Genomic DNA, 8,945 nt, shown 5'->3' with positions numbered 1-8,945 from the left:
ACACAGGATATAGAGATTACTTAAAAATAAAACCTGTAAAAAAAAAAAATAGAAAAGAAAGTTGCTTCTATACATATTCATACGGAATTCATTTCAAGGAACATTGTCTAGCGGCTAATAAAATGCAAAGCATATGAAGAGTGTAGATAGAATGTTATCTGTGTCAAAAAGAGCCCAGTTTCAAATCCACACAGATCTTCATATGTGCATAGGCTATCTCTGGAAAGATACACCAGAACTGGTAACATTATTGAATATTTACTGCCACCACGGAGGAGAAATGGGTGACAAGAAGTTCCACTAGCAGTGATGCTCATGTTTCACTGTATTCTCTCTCAGGCTGTTGTGCTTTTTGGGTTTTTTGGTTGTTTTTGCTGTTGTTTTTGTTTTTAATCATGTGCAAGTCTTACCTTAAGAATAGGGAGGGAAAAAAATCTTTTTAAGAGAGTGAGTTTTTAGTGTTTTAATCTTCTTAATGAGTATTGACTCAGCCCCTTCCTCACTGGTGTGCTGTCACACGCTTTTTGTTTTCAAGTCTTCCCAAGAACTCCGACAGGTTGGCGTTCTTCGGTGCTGTCATCGGTCTCGATGCACAGGTGCAGCGCAGAGGCTCCAAGAGGTTTAGTGGCCAAATCGCACAGCTGGTAAGTTTTGCAGTTGGATTTTAAAGCCCCGTGTCCCGGTTCCAGGGCTCTCTCCTCAAACCATTGCAACGCGCCGCTGCTCGTTCCAACAGGCGCTGTGGGGGTCGCGGAACCCCCAGATGCTACCACGCAGAGTTATCAGACAGGGATCTCAGCCCTCTCTGGACCTTTGGGTCCCTCTCCCAGACCTCAGAGTTGAGGAGAAGGTCAGGCTCCAGAGGGGCCCTGCCTGGGCTGCCTTCTGGATTCAGCCCACCTTCTCCTGTTACATCCCTCAGCAAAGTTCCTTTGGGGCCTTCTGGGGAGAGGCCACTGCCAGCGGTCACTGTGGCTCTAATTGTTCTCTCTGGTGAGCTCACGTTGCAGTGGGCCCAGCGCAGACACCTGCTTTCCTCAGGCAGAGATGAAACTCTAGAGATGACGGGCCTCGGCGGAGTATTACATCTTGATCAAATAAGGCTGCCCTGAGATTTCTCATTCCTTCAAGCTTGGGGCCGGAGATGAAGGGGGGTTCCCCCCCGTCTGTCGGCAGCTTACAACTTCAGACACACAAATCCACCTTCCTGGGCCTCACTTTCTGGTAAAATAGAGATCATATTCCTGTGCTGCATGGACAGATGTTGCTGGGCCATTTACCTATTGGGAGCACAATTTAAATATAGCCAAACCGCCTTTCATGTTGAGGGTCTCAAAGCATTTTAAAATGAGTAATTAATGAAGTTCAACGTCCAGAAAAAGCAAGAATTATTATCTTCATTTTATAAATAGATCAAAGGTCACACAATCAATGGCAGATGTAGGAAACAGATGTAAGAATTCTGCTTTTGTCCCTGTCTGCAGCCACTAAATCCCACCCCTGGTATCACTGACAGACCTCCTTTCTGCTCTCTGACTTCTGGCCAAAGATGTGGAATTGGCCTTTATATGTTTCCACTTAAAGGTTTGAATTCTATGTATGGTTCATATGCCTTTGATATGTCTGGAATTTATAAAAGAGAAGGAGAAGAATGATATTTGATGCTTTTCAGAGATCATGTTGGGACTGAGCCTTATATAATGGGTCAAATGCCAATAAAGGGGGAAAAAAAAACCCCTCTCACCAGATCTTCTTCAGGAAGTTCACTTTTATTCTCTCTCTGAAAATTCTGTCTGTTAAAATTAAACGGAGTGTATCTTTATTCACCCAAATGATTGTTGTGGGAGCAACGAAAGCCACCACTTATTGAGCACCAACTGTGTGCTAAGCATTGCTCTCCTTACCGGCATACGTTATACCATGGGATTTTCACAAACACCTGAGGATGTTTTTATTATTCATTCACTTTATAGATAACATATAACTGGGCTTAGAGATAAAGATAGGCTGAGGAGAAAGGAAAGACAAAGCTCAAATAAATGTAATGAAGCAAAAATGGCTGGATATATACTCTCTGCCAGAGATGTTGGGTTGTGATAGATACAAAGATGGAGATAGGAAGATGACGAAGAGAGCACCAGATTCCTGCTCTAAAGGAATTTATAGCCTCGTGAATGGTTGAGGAGGAAGACTGAGCAGAAGCATATAAAAAGACAAATAATGTCAATACAACTCAGTCCAGAAGTGTTTATTGAGTTGCTGGTATGTGTTAGACATGCGTTAGTCACAGGGAATAGTCCCTCTTCCCATGGAGTTTATAGTGTAGTGGGAAAGCCAGATATTCATCAAAGAATCACACAGATTTAAGCTGTAATGGAAGACAGTGGTTTTTCTTCCGATCGCGTAAATCTTTCGCCTTTTACTAAACTGTAATGGAGTGAAGTAGAAGACACCAGATGGACGACAACCTGACAAAGGATTAGTATCCAGAACATATAAAGAGTTCCTATGCATAATAAGAGATAATCCAATAGAAGCATTGTCCAACCTAGGGCAATTTTTCAAAGATGAAAGGCAAATGGCCAATAAACAAATGAAAGCATGCTTCGTCTCTCTTGTAAACAGGGAGTTGCAAACTAAAACACCGAAATACTGTTTTACGCCCATCAGCTTGGCAAAATGTTTCAAGTCTGACATTACCAAGTGTTGCTGAGGTTGCCAAGCGTGGGAACTCTTACTTACATATTGCAATCAAAGTGTAAATTGGTACAACCACTTTGAAAAACCATTCAGCCATGCTGAGTAAAGTTGCCAATTCACATGACCCGAGTCCAGCAATTTCACACACAAGTACCTACCCCATGGCTCACTTTCACACAGGGGATGGGTGTAACAAACATTCATGGTAGCATTGTTTCTAACAACACAAAATGTGAAAATAAGCTAAACATCCCTTAGAAAGAGATGGGTGAATAAAGTGCGGTGAACTCGTACAAAGGGACCCTAACGAGCAGTGAAGATGTATGATCTAGAACTACATGAATCTATATGAATACCTTTTGAAATCCTAATGTTGAGTGAAAAAAGCAAGATGCACAATGATATATTCAGTATAATGCCACTTCTCCAAAGTTTACAAACATGCCAAACGATTCTACAAAGTATTTATAGGCACAAACGTATGTAGTAAAAATACGAAAGCATGTATAGGAATGATACACCCCCAATGCAGGAGAGTGGTTACCTTAGGAGGGAGACAGACATGGGTTCAGAGGGCTCTACATTGAAAGATGTTTTATTTAAAAAAAAAAAAAAAAAGATTTGAAGAAATTGTGGCAAATGTTAAGCTTTGGGAAAGGTCGGAGGGGCACAGGCATTAATGATATTACTCTCTGTAGTTTTGTATGTGCTTTGATCTATCAAAGAATTGAACTGGAGGTGGGGTTGGGGGAGGGGTCGGGGAAGCGATCTCTGGACATGATGCTTACTTCAGATGAGAGACAAAAATTGAGTAGATGAGGAAGGGCAGAAAGGTGTGCCAGGCAGAGCCCACAAGCTGTGCAAAGACCCTGGGGTGGGAGAGTGGGCACAGAGTCTGTGACCCCTAGCTCTGAGGCCAGAGCAGAGGGGCAAGGGGGCTGGAGTTGGAGGGGTTGGGCAGTGCGCAGACCATGCACAGCCTCATAGGATATCTTGAAGATCAGCTCTTTACCCTATGAGGAAAACAGCAGGGATGGAAAGCTTTGGGGCCCAGAGAGACTTCGCTTACTTAGCTAGATAGCAGAACAGGGAAAGCATTCATGTCAGAGATGACTCACATCTCAAGTTGTGGAGATGAGTAAGAGGAAGCCAATTGGAGAAAGAGGAGGAGGGAGTGAGCTGCAAATTCCCTGAGGAGGGCCCAACGGCAATAAAAAGACACTGAGGACCCTCACTCGCGAGGTCCCACCTGAGTCCTACACGCAGGACTAGCTCGAGAGGTGTTAGGAAATGGCCATGAAGACAGAAGGCTTGAGGTCCCAGGCTGGGCAGCCTCAAGAGAGGGAGGCATGGCCAGACATGGGTGTAGGTGGCTTGCTCTAACAGGGTGTGAAGGCTGGATCTGAAGGAGGCTGGGGGTGCAGACGAGGAGATCTTTGAGAGAAATATGTTAACAGCCTCACGCAGGATGGCTGGAACTAAGACACCATCCCTCCTGGAAAGAGTGAAGAGCGCCCGAAGAAGTGTTTAGGGAGGAGAGATGGCGAGACATCTAGGACGATGGCTGGGTGGTCGCGCCACCGCCCAGATGGACAATAATATGGGCAAGCGCGTGCAGGGCAAACCCGGGGGACCTGTCCTGGGAGCAGCAGAATGGGTGCGCCGCGGGCCGGGGACGCAGGCTGGGAGCGGGAGGCGCCTCCTGCGGGCGGTGACCGACCACTCGCAGCCAATGAGTCGGTCCAGAAGGAGGGTCAGAGCAAGGCGAAAGTGNTCCCCCGGGGAGGTCCCGGTCCTTGCAGCCCGCGGTCGCGTCCTTGGCCCTCCTCCAGGGGAACCTCGATTTTCCAATCTCAGGAAGGCCGGCTGTCCTTCGGCTACTGATAAGGACGCGAGCTCATGGTAAAAGATTTTAACAATGCCCGGAAAGAAATAGCCGGACTCAAGAAAGAGACTAATAATAGCAGCCCGCTAGAGTTCTGCTCTTGTGCTCAGCGCTCTTAAGAACAATAATAACGACAACAACCATAAGAGCCACCATTTATTGAGCGCTTAGTCTGTGCCAGGCACTGTGTTAAGCGCTTTGCAGGCAACAACCCTCGGAGGTAAGTACCGTTATTATCCCTATTTTAAGGAAACCGGGGCACAGAGAGGTTAAGTAATTTGCCCCAGGCACACAGCTAGCTGATGTCAGTGCCAGAATTCCAACCCAGGCTGTCTGATCCCATGTAATCCTCATGTCAACCCATAAGGTCGGGATCATTCTCTCCATCTTAAAGATGAGGAAATTAAGGCACATGGAAATTTAAGTACCTTGCCCAAGGTCACCTAGCTGGAAAATGGATGAGGCAGAAAGCGAACCCAGGGCTCCTCTCTGTTCGCAGAACCCGCGGTCTTGGCCATAGGCGATGCCACTTCCAAACCACCTCCGACAGCCCAGCAGGCTTTGGCCCCGGGTCTCAAGAGGCGCAGCCTCTGCGGGGTTTGGGTGGGTTCCCGCGGCCTCCGATCCCCGGGTGAATCGGACGTTTCGGAGCATCGTCTCCGCTCTGCCCGCAGGCGTCAGATAGGGACGCGTCTCCTGGAATCCGGTCGGGACCTGGCCGCGCGGTCCTCGGGAGGGATGGAGCGGGGGCGGAGGCAGCGGGAGGGATCCCTGGTCCCACCTGCAGAGCGGCGGGGCTGGAGGCTTGCTCTGAGCGACCGGCAGAGGGCGCTGTCGCACACGCCTCGGGTCCCACGGTCACCAGACCGCGGGGCCTGCAGCCTCCGCCTGCAGATGCCTGGACTCAGAACTCCCCAAGTAGGAGCCCTTCTTGCCTGGCGTCTGGCTCCCTTCCGATCCCTCATCCTCAGCTCTGGGCCTACTTTTCCTGACTAATCTCCCCCATTTTCTGTAGTCCTGCCGTCCCATCATGGGCTTTCAAGTCTTCCCCAATCCCTGTGCCGCTGATTTAGTCACCTCTTGCCGAAAGGCAAGAACACTGATTCCACTCCATTAAAAACCTTAGGTGTTTGCAAGTCATACTCGGCTTTGTCTCCCCTTCTCTGAGCCCTTTGGTGATATAAAATGGAGATAAGCCATCTTGGAATAGATAAGTAATCTTCTCCAAAATCAGAGGAGGGGCTTGGTTAAGGAAGGAGCAGATTGATGAAAGGATCTCTATTTTTTTAAATAGCTACAGTGTCTTGAGAACTTGTTTTGTGCTGAGCCCTTTCTCTGTCTTGACTTCGTAATCCTCACTACAGCCCCGAGAGGAGTGCATTATTATTCTTTTGATAAAAGAGGCCACAATGGCAATGCGGGGAACACCCACTAGGAGGATCTAACTTTATTATTTAAAAAAACTGTTTTACTTAAGTAGGCTCCATGCCAATGTGGGGCTTGACCTCACAACCTTGACATGGAGAGGCACATGCTCTACGGACTGAGCCAGCCAGGCACCCCAGGAGGACCTGATTCTAAAGCCATGTTCCCAACCAACTGAACAGAAGAGGTAAGATAGAAGCCAAGCAGCAGCAAACCAAAATCTGCTCAAAGAGTGCTTAGAAATACACCAGGTGTATTAGGGGCTTCGACTGCTTTCTGAGTCCAGTTTGGGACTCAAGTGTCTAAAAAAGAAAAACAAAAGCTAAAGGTGCAATGAGAGGAGAATAGGAATGAGGCTTTTCACTTTTGCTTGGAAAACCATCCTGAGAGGCCCACTCACTTTCTATGACTGGACTCTGAAGAAATAAAGGTGGTTCTAGGAAAATTTGAAAAATATGAGAGGAAAAAAAATGCCTTCTGTGGTTTTTACTTTAACCAAGCCTCATATTGCTATTTGTGTTTTATTTTTAAATTAATGTGGCTCTCCCCACCCTTTAAATTGGCACATAAATCGCAAAAACAGAAGGAAGGCCAGCTACACACTTCAAACTTGGTGGGTTTCTCAGGAAGGAGGTACATGACTTGAAGGGGAAATGAGGATTAAATGAGGTGCTTTAAACACTTGAAAGACAGACTTTCCACAAGGAATTTAGATCATAAGCCCTTAGAACGGAGCTTTGTCTGGGTTTGGGCTCGGTATAGTGCCTAGAATCGGTGAGTGCCCACGAAATGTGGAAAACAAATCACACTTTTCGCTTATGTCTGCATCATCTAGCCATCTGGGGTCACCACTTGGCTTATGATTTTAGAGTGTGGCTTCTAGGGGATTTTCCTGCCCCCTGGATCTTAGTCACATACCCTCCCCCAGACTCCTTACTTTCCCAGAAGTTTGCTCTGGGAATTCAGTCACAGTGAGGCAATTGTTATTGATGCTGATGTCACGAGGCTTGGTGAAAGAGAATGACTGCTCAGCTCTGAAATCACCAACTAGAGGCTTTTCCAAATAGGGAAACCAAGGCAGAAAGGGATCTCAGGAGACTTGTCACTTCACAGTTCTGATTCTCTTGCCCTATGTCTTTGAACTAGAAGGATTCCCCCCGTGCACAAACAAGCCCGGGGCATCCCCGGCTGCCTGCTGGAAAATTCTTGGACTTCTTTGACCTTGCCTCTCTCTGCTCCTTCCCTCATTTTTCCAGTGCATTCATTCTACAAATATGCATTGAGAACCCACTATATGTAAATGCTATTGGTACAGCAGAGAACCTAACATGAGCTCACGAGCTCACTTTCTCTAGTTCCCATCTGGCTCCTGACCTCATGGCTCCAACTTTCATGCCTGGAGAGGCCCCACATTAGTCAATGACTCACTTCTCAAAGTGGGACAAATGCTCAGATATACAGGACATTCTGGTGGCTCCAGGAGACCACACCCTGTGACCCCAAGATACTACCTTGGTGACATCCATTTGGCAGAAGGTTTGGGTCCTGACATATACCCTCAGAAGCAGGGCCTGGAAAGGCTCCAGCTCTAGCACTTGCCCGTACTTCTTCCCTTGTGCCTTCAGTTCATATGATCATTGTTGACAACCTTAATAGTTTGGGCCATATTTATGAAGCATCTATTACAATGAAAAAAAAAATTCTACAGTCCCAGAATACCCCACTGTTCAAAGGAAAATCTTGGCTTAAACAAACAACAGTGTCTGGCAAGTGGTGGATATGTTGGATAATGCTGAGTCTTTCAGGTCATTTGTTATTAAACCTTGGGATTGAGTGATTCATAATAATGAGGCGAAGGAAGAACACTAGCCTTGTTTTAGCTTTCCAGATTATTCAAACGGAATAGCTTTTCAACATCAACATCGTAGTTAGGACAGGACAGAATGCTTAAGGTACATTGTTGGTTTTTGTCTTTTTGGAAAATCCATTAATACTCAATGACTTGGTCGGCACCCATTCCAAAAAAAGGAGAGAAAAAGAGAGAGAGAGGGAGTTTGAACTGTAGGATGCCGACTGCGTCCCTGGCAATCCCGTCAGAGAGTAGATTACCAATTATATTCATTCTTCCTGAATATCCCACCCCTCAAGACTGTCCCATCCCTGCTAGCTAAAGCATCATTTTCTCTCCCCTTGAGGAGAGCAGAGGCCCAGAGACCGGAAGAATGAGGGAGAGCAGGGAGGAAAACTTTTCCCTTACCTGAGCTGCAGAACCACTTGAATCTAGAGAACTGCTACATTTGTGCTGTGTCTGTATGAGTTCGTGGTTGTGCATTCTCTGGCTGATTCCAAAATGTCCAAAACACGGGGGGCCTGAGACACTCTCAAAAGAAGGCCTATCTGGGAAGGACGCATGTCCCCCCACCAAGGAGTTCGTGGTGGTCAGTGTCTGCACGCCCGGCAGCCGGGGTGAAGAGACGTGGAGCCTCTGAGCATTCCTGCAGGGAGCTTCCCAAGCCCTTTTGGGAACCGGCAACAGCGCCTGTCTGGGGAAATTAGTTTTGCGCTTTCACAGAGTGAGAAATTCCTCAGGGGCATTCTTGTACTTGGGAAGAGAAATCAAACCCAGCTCATTCCTTTAGGGCCCTTGCCATTAATAAAGCAGACCGAGTCCAATTCAGCTGGTCCAGCCCGGGGCTGTGGGGTGGGGGCAGGAGCGGTGGAGTTGAGTGAATGTCACCTGTGGCTAAGGCCCTCCCCGGACTGGCGCAAGCTTGAGGTTTCAGGGGATTGTGTTACCAGCGTGTAAACACCGTGAGTGACAGCCAAAGCTCCCATTCGACCACAGAGGATCTCAAACCCTTCCTATCTTCCTAGAAACCCTGGCGGCCCGGCCGGCTGCTTGCTGTCTGATGCAACAGTTTGCAACGCTCGCTTC

This window comes from Crocuta crocuta, unplaced genomic scaffold (genome assembly GCF_008692635.1).
Source record: "Crocuta crocuta isolate KB4526 unplaced genomic scaffold, BGI_CrCroc_1.0 scaffold330, whole genome shotgun sequence".
Taxonomy (NCBI): Eukaryota; Metazoa; Chordata; class Mammalia; order Carnivora; family Hyaenidae; genus Crocuta; species Crocuta crocuta.
This window is presented reverse-complemented; position numbering follows the sequence as displayed.